We start from the raw sequence: 19101 nt of genomic DNA on the forward strand, positions 1-19101 counted from the left end.
TTATTATTAGAAGCCAGACAAGAAATTTTACATTATATCATTTAATTATTTCAACATTATACAAGATAGGTGCTATTAATCTCACATTATTGATGAGAAAAACTGGGGCTGAGAAGGGCTTTAACTCACCTAAGCCAAGGGTTGCTAAACTTTTTCTTAAAAAGCCAGTGAGCAAACATTTTAGACTTGGCAGGCCTTATAATCTCTGTCATAACTACTCAACTCAGCCATTATAGCTGAAAATAGCCATAGACAACATGTAATAAATGGGCAAGGCTGTGTTTCAATAAAACTTTATTGACCAAAATAGGTTGACTGGCCTTTGGCAACCAGCAGTCATTTGCCAATCTCCAGCTTAAGATGCGGAGAAGGCAATGGCACCCCACTCCAGTACTCTTGCCTGGAAAATCCCATGGATGGAGGAGCCTGGTAGGCTGCAGTCCATGGGGTCGCTAACAGTCGGACACGACTGAGCAACTTCACTTTCACTTTTCACTTTCATGCATTGGAGAAGGAAATGGCAGCCCACTCCAGTGTTCTTGCCTGGACAATCCCAGGGACAGGGAGCCTGGTGGGCTGCTGTCTATGGGGTCACACAGTCGGGCACGACTGAAGTGACTTAGCAGCAGCAGCAGCCTAAGATGGCAAAAAATTGGCAGTCAGGATCTGAACCTAAGAAAACCCATTCTCTATACACTACAACCAGAGATTTTTCTAATTCTTCTTTTAGTCATGGAAACATTTTCTGCAAATAAAATTTTATGTAGATAAAGAGATAAACTACAGCTAAAAGTCCATTCATAGTCTCCTCTTAACCAACCCAGCTAATGCCCTTAAAGAAGTCAGTGGTTCTTATAAATCAACTGTACTCCAATAAAATTTTTTTAAAAAGAATATGTCAGTGGTTCTCAAACCTTAGGGGCTGAAAACACAGGTCTCTTGAGGACTCTACTGCCACAACTTCAGATGGCTTGGGGTTGGTGCCAGGTGATATCCACTATTTATAAATACTACACAGGTGATTCTGACGTAGGGGTTCCTCAGGCCACTCTCTGAGAAACACGGAGCTAGGATATTAGGAAAAATGTAAAAGAATTCAATTCTTAAGGTTGGTTTTACTGAAAATAGGAGCACAAAACACAGAACCTGGGTTTCACTGACTTTATAACTTTGCCTTGCGTTTGGGTCAGGGATTAATTTATTTTTGTATAATCAGTGCCTTTGCCTAAAAGCTCATCAATTGCCTTGAAAAGCAATGAGTCTCTCCTATTTATGTCAGATGCCCTTGGTACCTGATCTTATTAGGTGAAGTACATTCAAGACTCTTCCCTTAATCCTGCTGTGACTCTTAACAGAAAGCAAGAACAACACATTGAGAATTCCATTAAGACACTGGGATAAAAGATGACGGGAAATTATTCCATAAGCTGACCCTTGAAAGGAGCCTCCTAGTGCTCGGCCACATCTGTGGAGGGTGAAGGCGTTATGAAATGAGCAAAGGCCAGACAGCAAATGAGTGTCTGCCCTAAGCAGTCAGCAGCAGCCCGCCGCAAGAAGGGCCTAAACAGGTGCCAGTTAAGCACATGTCTGAGAAGCCTGGGCTGGTATCTAGTTCCATTTCTAAAAGAACACTGTTCGCTGAGCAAAGCACAGACATTAAATTTTTAAAATCACTGTAAGTGCTGGAATGTCCTCATAAAACTCAAAAATTTGTGCTTGCTGGGCCCACAGAGAACAGTCCGCACTTTGCTGGGTCATAAACTTGCTGATGTGGAGGTCCAAAAAAGAGGGCCATCCTTTCCTTTGGTGGGCCTTCCTCTCCCTTGGCCTCTCAGGCACCATCTTCAGGAAACCTTCTCCAATAGCACTGACTGCCCAACCTGGCTTATATCCTACCAACTGGAGCTGCTATAGACAGACCCATTAAATGACTCTCCCCCCAGAGAACTCAAAGTAGAAACCACCTGGGGACCCTGCCTGAGAGGGTCTCCACCAATTTCCTTCTACTCTGCAGCATCTTCCTCCCAGCTCTGCTCAGACTTAAAGGCACACAGCTCCTCAAACAAATTCACTGGAGGCCTCCCTAAGAAGACTATTTGCTAAGGGCTTTTATCTACATGACACTTAAAGCTCACCACAACTCTGGCAGGTTGTGTTCTGCAGGTTGTTGCCATCCAGAATTTGGCCCGAGGATAGGCAGTGTGGGCTTGACCTGGAAGCATGTTAAGAGTTGCAATCTTCGGCCCCACCCAGGCCTTCTAAGCCAGATTCTTCAATTTAAACCAGCTCTCCAGGCAATTTCTGTGCATTTTCCAGTTGGAAACACACTGATGTAGCTCACAAACTGATAGCTTCCTTTAGTATTGATTTTCTTACCTGGAAAAATGAAGGAGTTGTCAATAATCACTTTCATTTTGTGAGCACATCGCCAGGTACGCATTGCCTCCCACACTCGACAGCTCTGAAAGGCTGGTGTTCCCAACTTACAAATCAAGAAGCCAAGGCCAAAACAATAAAACAGCTTCCCATTGGTTTAGTTAAGAAGCCAAGGCAGGACAGACCTTCCCTGTTTCATTAAGATAATCCCTTTTCTTCTTACTATGCTGCTTCTCACCTCAGGGATGTTTCAGCTCTTCAATTCAGTTCAATCACTTAGTCGTGTCCAACTCTTTGCAATCCCATGGACTACAGCACGCCAGGCTTCCCTGTCCATCACCAACTCCCGGAGCTTGCTCAAACTTATGTCCATCAAGTCAGTGATGCCGTCTCATCCTCTGTCATCCCCTTTTCCTCCTGCCTTCAATCTTTCCCAGCATCAGGGTCTTCTCCAAGGAGTCAGTTCTTCACATCATGTGGCCAAAGTACTGGAGCTTCAGCTTCAGCATCAGTCCTTCCAATGAATCTTCAGGACTGATTTCCTTTAGGATTGACTGGTTTGATCTCCTTGCAGTACAAGAAACTCTCAAGAATCTTCTCCAACACCATAGTTCAATAGCATCAATTCTTTGGCAGTCAGCTTTCTTTATGGTCCAACTCTCACGTCCATACATGACTACTGGAAAAACCATAGCTTTGACTAGACAGACCTTTGTCAGCAAAGTAATGTCTCTGCTTTTTAATATGCTGTCTAGGTTGGTCATAGCTTTTCTTCCAAGGAACAAGCGTCTTTTAATTTCATGGCTGCAATCACCATCTGCAGTGATTTTGGAGCCCCCAAAAATAAAGCCTGTCACTGTTTCCATTGTTTCTCCATATATTTGCCATGGGGTGATGGGACAGGATACCATGATCTTAGTTTTGTGAATGCTGAGTTTTAAGCCAGACTTTTCACGCTCCTCTTGGACTTTCATCAAGAGGCTTTTTAGTTCCTCTTCACTTTCTTCCATAAGGGTGGTGTTATCTGCATATCTGAGGTTATTGATATTTTTACCGGCAATCTTGACTCCAGCTTGTGCTTTATCCAGCCCGGCATTTTGCATGATGTACTCTGCATATAAGTTAAATAAGCAGGGTGACAATATACAGCCTTGACGTATACCTTTCCCAATCTGGAACCAGCCTGTTGTTCCATGTCCAGTTACTGACTCTGGCAAGATGACAGAGTAGAAGGATGTACGCTCATCTCCTCCTGCAAGAACTCCAAAACTACAACTCCCTCCTGAACAACCATCTACAGGAGAATGTTGGATCCCACCAAAATAAGATACCCTACATCGAAGGGCAAAGGAGAAGCCCCAGCAAGATGGTAGAAGGGGCAAAATCGCATTTACAATCAAACCCCATACCAGCCAGACATGCTCAGGCGGCTCAAACAAAACCTTGTACGCACCAGAACCCAGAGATCCTGCAGAGACGGAGCCAGACCTATGTTTGAGTCTCCTGTGGAGGTACGGGTTAGCAGTGGTCTGTCCCAGGGGCAGGAGCTCTGGTTGCAGCTACCTGGTCACACAGCCTGTGGCTTCAGCTCTTAGTCAGCTTCAAGCTTGACCCCGCGGTTTCCTCAACAGACACGTTAACCAGCAGTGTTCCACGACCTCCCTGCAGTCAGCTCTGAAGAAGCCCTTGTTCTTGCTTTCAGCTCCTTTCCTGCCTCAGTGCATCCATTTGTCCATCCCTAAGAGGCACAAGCTCTTCAGACCCTGATTCAGCAGCCCTCTGAGGAGCTGACTGCCCCCTGGTGCCCAGAGGGCTTCACTACAACCAGCTCACTGCTGGTAACTGATTATACCTTTTCCCCTGCAGGTCAAGCCCAGCCTCACCTGAAAACTCTCCAGGAAAGGGCTTGCCCTTTCCAAGCCTCTTTAGATCCCTGCTGCTGCTGCTAAGTCGCTTCAGTTGTGTCCGACTCTGCAACCCCATAGACAGCAGCTTACCAGGCTCTGCCATCCCTAGGAATCTCCAGGCAAGAACACTGGAGTGGGTTGCCATTTCCCTCTCCAATGCACGGAAGTGAAAAATGAAAGTGAAGTCGCTCAGTCGTGTCCGACTCTTCGCGACCCCATGGACTGCAGCCTACCAGGCTCCTCCGTCCATGGGATTTTCCAGGCAAGAGTACTGGAGTGAGTTGCCATTGCCTTCTCCACTTTAGATCCCTGGATGCTCCTAAAGTAGTTTCTTATGAAAAGAGTCAGAGCTGACTCAGTACAATTTATCACTACATCTGACCCATTCCTGCTGCTGCTGCTGCTGCTGCTAAGTCGCTTCAGTCGTGTCCGACTCTGTGCGACCCCATAGATGGCAGCCCGCCAGGCTCCCCCGTCCTTGGGATTCTCCAGGCAAGAACACTGGAGTGGGTTGCCATTTCCTTCTCCAATGCATGAAAGTGAAAAGTGAAAGTGAATCGCTCAGTCGTGTCTGACTCTTAGCGACCCCGTGGACTGCAGCCTACCAGGCTCCTCCGTCCATGGGATTTTCCAGGCAAGAGTACTGGAGTGGGTTGCCATTGCCTTCTCCTGCTGAGGGGAAAATACCGACACATTTGAAGCCCTGTTACAAGTGTTAACTTAAAGAAAAACACACAACACAAGAGTTGTGTATTTAAGTTTTGTTCAGGGTCTTCCTAAGCACTATAGGCTGAGAAACAGCCACTCGGTTAATGTTGAGGAACTGCTCTGAAAGGTAGGGGAAGGGCCAATATATGGATGACTTTTTTTGGCTACTAAATACATGTAGTCAAGATTACATCTTGGTAAAAGATTACTGCTAGTCACAAAGAACAAATATCCCAAGGTAATGATTTTACTGCTCTTCTATGTATGGGAAGACACAAGAATCAAAGGTCATTGAAATTCTTCCCTAAATAGGCATCTAACTATCTAGAGGCCCATACATCCAAAGCACAGACTGCCTTATCCTGCTTTTCATCCTGAATTCCTCTCATGGGGCATTGTAGTTCGGCAACTGCAGTGGGTTGTGACTTCTCCCTCTTGTTCTGGGTGACGGTCTTCTCTGTTCATGCATTACCTAGCTCAGCCTTTTATTTTAGGTGACACTGCAAGGTCCAGAAAGGGTCCACTCCCTTTCTTCTCACGGTCGGAAGATCTGTGTAACAGCTGCCCTAAGTTTCTTGAAGTGAAATTTTAGCCCATTCTGTTATACCCTGCAACACTATCATCATTTATTTATTATTACATTCAACAGTAACAAAAAAATAAATAAAACCCAACCCTGTAACATATCCTATTTCTCTAGGAAGCCTAGAAGATTTATTAAGACTTAAAGAAGAGATGAAGTGAAACAAGGAGAAACGGAAAATGAAAAAAAGGAAGGAGAAAATACAGAATCTTCATCAATTCAGAAGGAGTGGAGTTGATTAAAATTCTTCAATAGTAACAGTAAAAAGAGCTACCATTTATTGGGAATATACCATGAATTGGGCACTCTTACACATTCTCCAGCTATTGAAATTAAGCCCTTTAAAATGAAGTTCCCTTACTGAGTTACTTATTAACATCTCTATCCGAAACTTTCTTGTCTCCAAACCCATGCTAAATGAACCCTCATCAGTCAGAGTCAGATGACCAAAACTGCTGTTGTTGATAACATTATGAAAGTACTAAAATTGCTTTTACAGATAACATTATTAACATACAAACAGATTGTCTTTCGAGGGCAAGATGAGTTAAACAGACCCCTAAGCCACGGACCACATGGCTTGATAATCCTAAACCAGAGACATCCTGACTCCCCAAACTACAATTAAGAAACATCACAAAAATATCACGAGATGATGATCAGCCCCAGCTTCTCTGTTCTTCCTCTTTTAAAAACCTCTCACTCAAAGACCAAGTTGGAGCAGATCTGAGACTTGTCTCCCACACCCTTGCTTGGAGCCTGCAAATAAACCCTTGCTGCTGCTGCTGCTAAGTCACTTCAGTCATGTCTGACTCTGTGCGATCCCACAGATGGCAGACTACCAGGTTCCCCCATCCCTGGGATTCTCCAGGCAAGAACACTGGCGTGGGTTGCCATTTCCTTCTCCAATGCATGACAGTGAAAAATGAAAGTGAAGTCGCTCAGTCGTGTCTGACTCTTCGCAACCCCATGGACTACAGCCCACCAGGCTCCTCCATCCATGGGATTTTCCAGGCAAGAGTACTGGAATGGGGTGCCATCGCCTTCTCCGGCAAATAAACACTGACTTTGCTGCAAATACCTGCTGTCAGAGTTTGGCTTTCGGTGCTGCGGGCAAAGGAACCCTTCCTTGTTATACTATGACTATATTTCATCCTGACAACTCCAATGGGGTACTCAGTCCCAAAGGACTAAAAGTGAGACCTAGCGGGTGAACAGCTTATCAGAGTCAGTAAGTAAGAAGACTGAGATTAAAAACTCTCGGTCTCCACCCTGACATAACAGGAACCAGGGGCCTGAAGCACCAGCTTCCATAGGTGCCCAGGAATGTCAGCTGGAACATGGCATGCTGACCCCAAATCCAAAAACAGCAGTGAGACTATAAGAGGAAGAGACTGAATTGGGGATAGCTTGACAACAAAGGCACCCTTCCCCATCTCTTGGATTCTTGTGCTACTGTGGATGCTTTGTAAACAAACGTCGAACACTGCTTAGCTCCTGTCCTTCCCCCCTAGAAAAACAAAGGGTTCTCTAGTTCCACATTAGCTGGTTTCTCATTATGTAAACCATCTGTCATCTTCATTAAATTTATTGCTACATTAGTCCCCAACCTGGCTAGGGAAATACATTAACTTTTAACATGCCTTTGACTTGTACAAATTAGTCCCTGCCAGCTCCCCTCTTAAATTTATCCTTGTGAATCAGGGGGCAATGAGGGGAAAGTAGCAAATTAAGACTAGTGTCCTGCTGCAAGTGAGACAAAGAAAGGAATCGGAAATTCTTGGGAGGACTTTAAAATTATCTAGTGTTTAACCATCAGCTGGCAGCACATGGTAGTAAATAGCAAAAAACCTTCTTGTGGCAGGTCCATGAATTTTCTCAAAATCCTGGTGCAAACTAGCATCAGGGAAAAGGGAAACTAACTTAGAACTTGTTTGGGGGTTACTCTACCTCATCACAGCCCTGCTGTCCCAAGTAGGGAGCGATTTCCATTTCATTCACTGCTGTAATAAACCTGAAATTAATTCACAATTTAATCACAAGAAGAGTCCAGATAATCAGTCCAGTTTTTAGTCAACATCATTATCATCACCATCAACAAATGTTTATTGAGCATCTAGGACACTGGTTGCTGGGAATACAACAAAACCTGAGGCCCTCTTCCTCTTCTGAAGGGGCTTCAAGAGAGAAAAGTAGCAACGGATATTAGAAATCACCCCAGATAACAGGTGCTACAGGAGACAGGCTGGGACAGAGAAGGAAAGCCAGAAAGAGGAGGCAGCACATTCCTGGTGCAGGTCAGAATTCAGAGAGGATGCCCCTAAGGTAAGATTCTGAAGTGGGAGTGGGATCTATACTGAGGGTGTTCGGGATGATCACCAGAGAGCTTGTGCAGAATGAGACAGGGAGAGTCTGGGGAAATGGTCTCTCGTTAAGTAAGGCAGATACAGACCGTAGGACTGGCCTATGGGAACACAAAATAGAGGGCCGTTCAGATGCCAACAAAAAGAAATAAACCCACAATTCCCTCTGCCTCTAAAATTATCTTCAGTGTGCCTCTGAAATTATCTGTAATTTCTTACTGATGTTTCTACTCATTAACAATAAAGTAACAGAAAAACTAGACTGAAACAGTTTTTCTCTCACTGATCCTATATGCTCAAATTTTCTTTGATTTGGCTTTCCTTTTTTGGTATATTTTTTGGAGTTTTTACATTTTATCCTATTTGGAAAGAGGCTTTGTTTTAAACAATCTCAATTTTAATAATACATCTTCCTCAAAGAGGCTTTATGAGGTTGTTTACTAAGCTGACAATATCAGTTGAGTTTTTAGGGCTCCTCTAAAGAAAGATGCTGGGTGATATAAAAGCAACCACAGGCAGCTGGGGTTGGTTTGCTGCCTGGGGCTTTATTCTTTTAATTAGCATGAGAATAATATGGCCTCTGATTAACTCCTCCAAACAGTGACAAAGCCAAAACCATTTAGGTTGGACATCCCCAAGTTATGAATGGGTTGCGTTCTGGAAACATGTGAATGTCTCCTGTGAAAGTCAGGCCGAGTTTCCCATAGAGGAAAACAAAACTGGCCCATAGGACAAGCAGTGTGGCAGCCAACGGGGCCTGTACCCTGCTCTCTAATGGGCGCCATACTAAGCTCTTCACATGGATTATTCCATTTATTCCTCACAGCAAATTCTGTAAAGTTGGTGTCATTATTACTCCTGTTTTCCCAAGGGAAAAACTGGCGTACAGAGTATATAAGTAACTTGCCTAAGGTAATGGCAACCCACTCCAGTACTCTTGCCTGGAAAATCCCACGGACAGAGGAGCCCGGTAGGCTGCAGTCCATGGGGTGGCACAGAGTCGGACACGACTGAGCGACTTAGCAGCAGCAGCAGGTAATACAGCTAGGCGGCAGTGCCACCGGTCCCATGCCCTTTAGCAGCGTTTGATCATGCCTTCTCTGGAAGTACAGATTCCAAGCCGGGCCAGGACTAGGGTGAAGCAAGTGAGGGACTCCCTGCGGGGGCACAAAACTGAAGGGGCTGCAAAAACAAAACCTCCTTCAGCCAGCCCAAGAAGTCTGTGTAACCATTGCGACGCTCACCTGACGTAATTCTAACACCGCAGTGCTTGGCCAGCCTGAGCCATCCTGTATACCCATCTTGGCAAATTAATTGATGGCTCTCGAACATTAATTTGCATCAGAATCCCATGGAGCTCCTGGTTAAATTCAGATTCCTAAAGCCCACTCTCAGAAATTAGGAATCACTAGGCAGGAGACGCAAGAGATTTGAGTTCAATCCCTGGGTCAGGAAGAACCCCTGAAGGAGGAAATAGCAACCCACTCCAGTATTCTTACCTGGAAAATTCCGTGGGCAGAGGAGCCTGGCGGGCTACAATCCATGGGGTCGCAAAAAGTCCATCATGATTGAGTAACTATGCACACACACAGACTTGGAATGGTCTTTGTGACTCTCTCCCCTGTAGCTGGCTTTGACCCTCTGCCTGGCTACTCACCTGAGGTCTGGCTCAGGTCTGGCTACTCACCTGAGGCCTCTTGGAGAGCCAAGATTTGGACCGGGAATGGGGAGAGGGAAGGTAGGCTTGAGAACATAGCTCCTCGGCAGTAGAACAGACAGGGAGAGCCGAGGGACAAGAAACCAAGGACGGGCTGCTTTTGGGGTAGGAGTGAGTAATCAGGTCAGCACTTCCATAGTGAAGCACAGCACTATCTGAACAGAAATATGCTGAATACATTAAGATTTAGGCAAGCTGGAATGGCATTATGGAGAATCATTTTTAACAGATGCCGCTTGTCATTACAATAAAACACATGCTACGCACTGATTACATATGCAACATTCAGATGAAATTTCAAAACATATTTATGTATTTTTAAAACAGCTATTTGAGCAATCAAAGGAATGGTATATGTATCACTGTTTAACTCTTTTCATTCTTCAGAGTAAACATGACTGAGAAAATATCAAGAAAGAAGAAGGAGAGAACATGGACTTAATATTTAGTAATCAATAATACTGCATTGGGCTTCCTCGACGGCTCAAGTGGTAAAGAATCTGCCTGCAATGCAGGAGACACAGGAGACATGGGTTCAATCCCTGGGTCGGTAAGATCCCTTTGAGGAGGAAATGGCAACCCATTCCAGTATTCTTGCCTGGAGAATCTCATGGACAGAAGAGCCTGACAAGCTATAGGCCGTAAGGTTGCTAAGAGTCAGACACAACTGAGCGCTTGATGGATGGATGAAATACTATATCACTACATGCTCTGTGCAAAGAGCATATGCTCTATCTATAGACTATAGATGGATTTAGAAAAGGCAGAGGAACCAGAGATCAAATTGCCAACATCTGCTCAATCATAAAAAAAACAAGACAATTCCAGAAAAACATCTACTTCTGCTTCACTGACTATGCTAAAGTCTTTGATTGTATGGATTACAACAAACTGTGGATAAGTCTTAAAGAGATGGGAATACCAGGCTACCTTACCTGTCTCCTGATAAACCTGTGCAAAGATGGGCACAATAAAGGGCAGAAACAGCAAGGACCTAACAGAAGCAGGGAAGATTAAGACGAGGTGGCAAGAATACACAGAAGAATTATACAAAAAAAGTCTTAATGACCTGGATAACCAGGACCATGGTGTGGTCACTCACCTAGAGCCAGACATCCTAGAGTCTGAAGTCAAGTGGGCCTAAGGAAGCATTACTATGAACAAAGCTAGTGGAGGTGATAGAATTTCAGCTGAACTATTTCAAATCTTAAAAGATGATGTTGTTAAAGTGCTGCACTCAATATGTCAGCACATTTGGAAAACTCAGCAGTGGCCACAGGACTGGAAAAGGTCAGTTTTCATTCCAATCCCAAAGAAAGGCAATGCCAAAGAATGCTCAAACTACTGTACAATTGTGCTCACTGCACATGCTAGCAAGGTAATGCTCAAAATCCTTCAAGCTAGGCTTCAGTAGTACGTGAACCAAGAACTTCCAGATGCACAAGCAGGGTTGAGAAAAGGAAGAGGAACCAGAGATCATTGCCAATATCCACTGGATCATAGAAAAAGAGAATTCCAGAAAAATATCTACTTCTGCTTCACTGACTATGCTAAGGCCTCTGACTATGTGGATCACAACAAACTGTGAAAAAATCTTAAAGAGATGGGAATACCAGACCACCCTGCCTGTCTGCTAAGAAACCGGCATGCAGTTCAAGAAGCAATGATTAGAAATGGACATGGAACAACGGATTGGTTCAGAATTGGGAAAGAAGTACATAAGGGTGTACATTGTCAACCTGCTGATTTAACTTATATGCAGAGTACAGCATGGGAAATGCTAGGCTGAATGAATTGCAAACTGGAATCAAGATTGCAGGGAGAAACATCAACAACTTCAGGTATGCAGATCACACCACCCTAAAGGCATAAAGCAAGGAGAAACTAAAAAGACTCTTGATGAAGGTGAAAAAGGAGAGTGTAAAAGGTAGCTTAATAGTCAACATTCAAAAAACTAAGATTAGGACATCCAGTTCCATCACTTCATGGCAAATAGATGGGAAAAAATGGAAACAGTGACAGACTTTATTTTCTTGGGCTCCAAAATCACTGCAGATGGTAACTGCAGTCATGAAATTAAAAGATGCTCGCTCTTTGGAAGAAAAGCTATGACCAACATAGACAGCATATTAAAAAGCAGAGACATTACTTAGCCAACAAAGGCCTGTATAGTCAAAGCTATTATTTTTCCAGTAGTCATGTATGGATGTGAGAGTTGGACCATAGAGAAGGCTGAGCACCAAAGAACTGATGCTTTCGAACTGTGGTGTTGGAGAAGACTCTTGAGAGTCCCTTGGACTTCAAGGAGATCAAACCAGTCCATCCTAAAGGAGATCAGTCCTGAATATTCATTGGAAGGACTGATGCTGAAGCGCCATCTTTGGCTATCTGATGCAAAGAACTGACTCATTAGAAAAGACCCTGATGCTGGGAAAGATCGAAGGCAGGAGAAGGGGATGACAGAGGATGAGATGGTTGGATGGCATCACTGACTTGATGGGCATGAGTTTGGGCAAACTCCAGGAGATAGTGGAGGACAGTGAAGCCTGGTGTGCTGCAGTCCACAGGGTCGCAAAGAGTCAGACACAATTTAGTGATTGAACAACTAGAAGGTAGAGGTAGAGTTTCAGGTAATTTAATTATTTCATTTACTTTCTATTTTCTTTTCTTTTTTTTTTTTAACTTTCTATTTTCAAATTTCCTTAATAAGCATGGATTAATATTACAACTAGAAAAAAATTTTTATGTTGTTTTCAGCTCTAAAGTACTGAAAGGTAAGTTCCTCTGAAATTCACTATTCTCTGCTTGAAATAGGACTAAGTGAATGACATATATATTTATGAGTAGGCAAAGATGACAGAAGAGTTGCAAGAGAAAAAAGAAGATTTCAGAATCTCTCCCAGAAATTACTTTTGAGCTCGATGTAAATGACAGTACGAGCCAGCCATAGAAGGGGAGAACTTCCCAAACTGTCCAGGCAGAAAGAATAGGTGAAAAGGCTCCAGGATGCAATGAACCTGAAACATCTGATGCACAGTGAGAATCTGATTTACATTCTCTTTCCGCTGTGCAAAAAATGAAAGGGTTTGGGTAGGGTGCACTGAGGGGTGGAGGGAAGCAATAGAACCAGCATGGAAAGCAGACAAAAAGGCTAATACAGGGCTTTCCTGCGGCTCAGTGGTAAAGAATCTGCTTGCCAATGCAGGAGACACAGTTTCAATCCCTGATCTGGGAAGACTCCACATGCTGTGAAAAGCTAAGCTCGTGCACCACAGCTACTGGGCCTGTGCTCTTGAGCCCGGGAGCTGCAACTACTGAGCCCAGGTGCTGCAGCTATGGAAGTCCTGCATGCCCTAGAGTCCATGCTCCATAACAGGAGAAGCCACCACAACGAGAAGCCCACGCACAATGAGAGTAGCTCCCACTTGCCACAACTAGAGAAAAACTATGCAGAAATGAAGACCCAGCACAACCATAAATAAACTAAAAAAAAAAAAAGGCTAACATAGGGAATTCCCTGGTTGTCCAGTGGTTAGGAGTCCACGCATTCACTGCTGAGGGCCCAGGTTCAATCTCTGGTCAGGAAATAAAGCCTGCAAGCCTCTGGGCATTGCGGCGGAGGGGGAAAAAAGCTAATACGTAAGCCTAAGAAGATGACTTGGTCTGGGTTAATAACAGTAGAGAAGGAAAGAAGTGTGAAGATTCTGGATCTATGTTAAAGGCAGAACTAACCAGACTTGCTAATGAACTGGTGGTGGCAGCTGAAGGAAAAAAAAAAGAGAGAGAAATAAAGGAAATTACTGTCAAGTCATATGGAAGTTTCTGGATTAGTGTCACACTTAGAACGTGACACTGGGACTCCCACATTACTTCTCCAAAGTCAGCTACACCCCAAAGAGAGACGTGTTGGTTACTCACTGTTATCAAGTGTCCTTTGGGAGCTAAGGCACAACCAGGGGGAATGCTGTGAAACAGAGTATAAAAGAAATGGATGGGATGAATCTTTTTCTCTTAAAGTTTATGAACTTATAGCTGAGATGGGACAAAAACAAAGATAAATATAAATGTGACTTCATATGCTTGATCGCTGACACGAATGCATACTCTAATAAAAGAGGCTGTTGTGCTTGTTGCGGTTTCAGCAAGAATTATACCTCTAGTAAATTACACTCAAACATCCAACTCAGTGGTTTATAATTACAAGATCAGGAAATGATCACAGTTAAAAATATTAATGCACAGAGGGAAGTCGATTCACACGCCCATCTTTATCCTTCATAGTTATATAATGGCATGTCACTCTGAATGGCAGGCTCATCAGTCTGTTTTATTCTAGAGCTGAATTTACCCAGCACCCAAAAGAAAAGGCATCTGAATAATGGGCTACATTTTCACTTGTCCCACCTGCGCTTTGAATTCCGTCATATGGACAGAACAGAGGGAAATAGAAGAAACTTCCCTCCTAGGGAAGCTACTCAAGACAAATTTTCCATCAGATTGAATCAAGAATAGAACTGGAAGAATTTCAGATACTTAGGAGTCACCTGAGTCACTTTACCTAAAACAAGATTGTTATATGTAAACATGTACTCTGAAAGTAGAGAAAATTTCAAAACCTAGATAATTATGGCATTGTTTCTAAATTAAGCATCATTCCATACTTGTCATTTATGAGATTCTGGAAAGTTTTACTTCTGCCCATAATAGAATCAGAGAATGAAAATAATTATCAAATTTAGCAGATTTTTTATTCTACATAATTTATACCTATTGAAATTCAGCAAGCTTCAGCAAATGACCAATCCGTTAATAACTTTTCTTGCTCTCTCTCATGGTTAAACTATGATTGCTAATTTGTTTTTCACAGTCTCAATCACGACCAGGAAGAATAAGAATTTAACAATCTATTCAACTGCCAAAGAACCTACAGGTCAATATATTAATGGTATCGGGAAAACTTACTTCCTTCTTAAAAAAAGGGTGACATACGGACTTCAAGGGCTGGAAGACCTAGGAATCCATTCTCTCACCTGGAACTGCCAGTGAAGGAATCAAGGCAGAGTAATGGTTAAGAACATAGGAATCGGAGGCAGATACTGAGCTTTAAACCCAGCTACTGTGTATTCTCCGAGTGGAATCACTAGCACATTATTTAAGCTCCCTCAAATGTAAAATAAGAATTCTAAAACCAACCCATAGAGATTAAATAAAATAGTATGTGTTAAGTCTTGGGCCCAGTGCCAGACATACCGTATTCTAAACTGGCTAAAAGGATTATCCAAGAAACCCTCGAACTCTCTATGCAGTTTACCATGACTGCCCCTTTCTCCAGGCTAGCACAGCTCTCAAATTGTGCTCATTCCCTATTCCTTTGTTTATGCCTTCATTTACCTAACAATTGTTTATGGAACAATTATTCTTGCCAGATGTTGGGCCAAAGGCTAAAGACATAGCTATAAACATGATAAATAGGTTCTCCACCCTTATGATTTTATAGCCTATTTAGTGTTGAAGACCAAAGACCATACAGTATGATATTTGAATTGCTGTGAGAAATTCAGGCTATAATTGCATCACCTAGCACAGATTACGGAGAAGGCAATGGCACCCCACTCCAGTACTCTTGCCTGGAGAATCCCATGGACGGAGGAACCTGGTAGGCTGCAGTCTATGGGGTCATGAAGAGTCGGACACGACTAAGCAACTTCACTTTCACGCATTGGAAAAGGAAATGGCAACCCACTCCAGTGTTCTTGCCTGGAGAATCCCAGGGACAGAAGAGCCTGTTGGGCTGCACAGGCTCTATGGGGTCGCACAGAGTCAGACACAACTGATGCGACTTAGCAGCAGCAGCACAGGTTAGGCTGAAACCTGAACTTAAGGGTCACAGAAAGCTTTCTGTGGCCAGTGTATTTAAGTGGCAAATAAAAGGGGAAGTAGGAGTCACTAGGAGAAGGGAAGAAAAATAGTACTTCAAGCAGAAAGATCATTATGAGCAAAAGCCCATGAATGAAAGACACGAGGGCAGTATTCACAGTGCTAAAAGCATAAGAAGGCTACAAGAGATAGTTGTGGAAAAAGAGCAGGGCCAAGTCATAAAGATACCTATTGCTTTTTTCTACCCAGTAACCACCAACCTGCCTCTCACTGTACCTAAATGATTTTTATAGTACCTGCCCTGTGTTCACCAGATCCCACTCCCTCTCTACAGTTGATTAGTCCTGAAGCAGGCACTGACCCAAGCTGCACCAATGACCACGTTCCCTAGGACTATAGGTCTTCAAGGTGATGCTGCTGCTGCTGCTGCTGCTAAGTCGCTTCAGTCGTGTCCGACTCTGTGCGACCCCATAGACGGCAGCCCACCAGGCTCCTCCGTCCCTGGGATTCTCCAGGCAAGAACACTGGAGTGGGTTGCCATTTCCTTCTCCAATGCATGAAAGTGAAAAGTGAAAGTGAAGTCGCTTAGTCGAGTCCGACTCTTCGCGACCCCATGGACTGCAGCCTACCAGGCTCCTCCACCCATGGGATTTTCCAGGCAAGAGTACTGGAGTGGGGTGCCACTGCCTTCTCCATCAAGGTGATGAGAGCAGTGTTATTCTTTCTTTGCTGGATGGAGCAGTAAGATATAAATTCAGGAGTTACCAGCTCATGGTTTATGCCATGTGGAGAAAGTGAGTCATTGCAAGAGAAAAGGATGAGACTCAGAGAATCAGGGATTGAAGACAGCAGTTGAGTCTTGACTGTGTTTCAGTCCTTGTTTCCAGCTGCTACTTCCTAAGGCTTAATGGCACTTCTACCATCCACATGGCTTGCTTTTCCCATGAGTACCCCGGTACCCTTTCAATAAATGTCTTTTTATTTCACCTGGTATGAACTGGATTTTTAATCAGCAATTTTTTAAAGAGCTAAAGTATCAATTTTAAGTTTACTTTTTTCACTCATTCTCTACTCAAAAGAAGTCTCATTTTGTGTTAAATTCACAAGATATTTGTGTTAGGATACTTCTAGTTCGGTAATGAAAATAACATATTAGACAAAAGAAGGAATTTTCCCACAAGCCTGATTTATAACAATAACAGGAGATCAGAACCAATCTCCATTCTACATCCTTTGAGAAAATTTCCCAGGGTGAAGTATGTTAGTTTGGTAGATCTGGCAATTAAAACTATTTCCTTAACTATCCGAGTCTTTGATGTATGAACTGGTTATGAGAAAGAGTACAGACTGATTAAAAGGCTCTCTGACAAATTATTCAGTGTTGATATCAGTCATTATAAATTATAAACTTGGAAAAATGAGCCTTGTTAGGAAAAAATTGGGTAATACATCTTGACAGCTTGAAGTCCTGACACTTTTTCAGAATTCAAAATATTCAGAATAATGATCCATGAAGCTGCCTTAGTTTTCTTGCCTTTATTTTACAGATAAAGATCTATAAAAACAATTAATTCTCCATAATGATCAAAATTGATTGCTTCATGTGAAAAAAATGCTCAATATTGCTAATTATTAGAGAAATGCGAATCAAAACTACAAAGAGGTATCACCTCACAGAAGTCAGAATGGTCATCATCAAAAAGTCTACAAACAATAAACTCTGGAGAGGGTGTGGAAAAAAGGGAGCCCTCCCACACTTTTGGTGGCAATGTAGATTGGTGCAGCCCCTGTGGAAAACAATATGGCGGTTTCTTAAAAAACTAAAAATAGAACTACCATATGATCCAGCAATCCCACTCCTGAGCATGTATCTGGAAAAAACACAATTCAAAAAGATACATGCATCCCAATGTTCATTGCAGCACTATATACAACAGCCAAGACATGGAAGCAACCTAAATGTCCACTGACAGAGGAATGGATAAAGAAGATGTAGCATACACAGACAGACAAACAATGCAGTATTGCTCAGTCATGGAAAAGAATGAAATAATACCATTTGCAGCAACATGGATGGACCTAGAAATTATCATACCAACTAAAGTAAGTCAGCAGAGAAAGACGAATACCATATAATATCACTTTTATGTGGAATTTTTAAAAAATGGTACAAATGAACTTATTTACAAAACAGAAACAGACTCACAGACTTATAAAACAAAGTATGGCTATCACAGGGGAAAGGTTGGGGAGGAATAAATGAGGAGATTGGGATTAACATATATACACTACTATATATAAAATAGATTATCAACAGGGACCTACTGTATAGCACAGGGAACTCTACTCAATACTCTGAAATACCTTCTGGGAAAAAACAAAACCAATATATGCATAAATAAACCACTTTGCCATACACCTGAAACTAACACAACATTGTAAATCAACTATCTATGTGTGCATGCTTAGTTGCTCAGTCATGTCTGACTCTTTGCAACCCCATGGACTGAAGCCCACCAGGCTCCTCTGTCCATGGGATTCTCCAGGCAAGAATACTGGACTGGGTAGCCATTCCCTTCTCCAGGGGATCTTCCTGACCCAGGGATCGAACCCAGTTATCCTGCACTGTGGATTCTTTACCATCTGAGCCACCAGGGAAGCCCCTTGGCGGCAGTGATCGTTCAGTGGTTAAAGCATTAGACTTGAAATCCAATGAAGTCTCCCCATGCAGGTTCGAACCCTGCTTGCTGGGGAAATGGCTGGCTTTGGGCTTCCCTGGTGTATGTGTTCACAAAGAGTGGGACACGACTGAGCAATGAACACTTTCACTTTCAAATCAACTATATTCCCATAAAAAATAATAAAAATTGATTGCTTCAATCTCATCACAGTTTATTCAAAGCAGAGGAAAGATGATACTTCACAGATTTTCTATCCTGTGTAAGGCACATGGAGCCTTATTTCACTGAATCCTCACAGCTTATTTATACAGGAGGAAACCAAAGTTCAAAGATGTTGCTCTGTCTGCTAAAGGTTATGCAAGCGTTTAAAACAGAGAAGATAGTCTTTTAGATTCCAAAGCACGTGCTTGGAATAATAAAGTCCTAATCATTCAGCAGCTTCAATTACTAATCATTATTCAAAATAAATGGATCAAAAAATAAATAAATGGATCAGGGGCAGGCTTTGAAAATATTTAAAAAGCAAGATGGCATAATATTCTTCAGTAGAATGGGAAAACTAAAAAATGTATAATTGGGGAATGGTTTACTAAGAACTGTAACTAATAAATAAGAACAGGTAAGAGCCAAAGTGAAATGAATATTTTGATTAGCTAATGATGATTCTTTTCAAATTGTGGTGTGGGGGTAGAAGGGAGAAGATGTTGGTAATAACTTTTTTATTTTTCAATTTTCTGTTGCTCACTTTGTTTTAGGTTATTAAATAAGTTGTTTTAAATCTGCTCTAGGGGCAAAGATTTAATACTAGCAAACCACAAAAAGAAATGCATTCATTCCGCTTCTGCTTTACTTCCATCTACTCCACCTAAAGCACTGTTGTCACGCTGGG

This window comes from Bubalus bubalis, chromosome 4, assembly GCF_019923935.1.
Source record: "Bubalus bubalis isolate 160015118507 breed Murrah chromosome 4, NDDB_SH_1, whole genome shotgun sequence".
NCBI classification, from domain to species: Eukaryota; Metazoa; Chordata; class Mammalia; order Artiodactyla; family Bovidae; genus Bubalus; species Bubalus bubalis.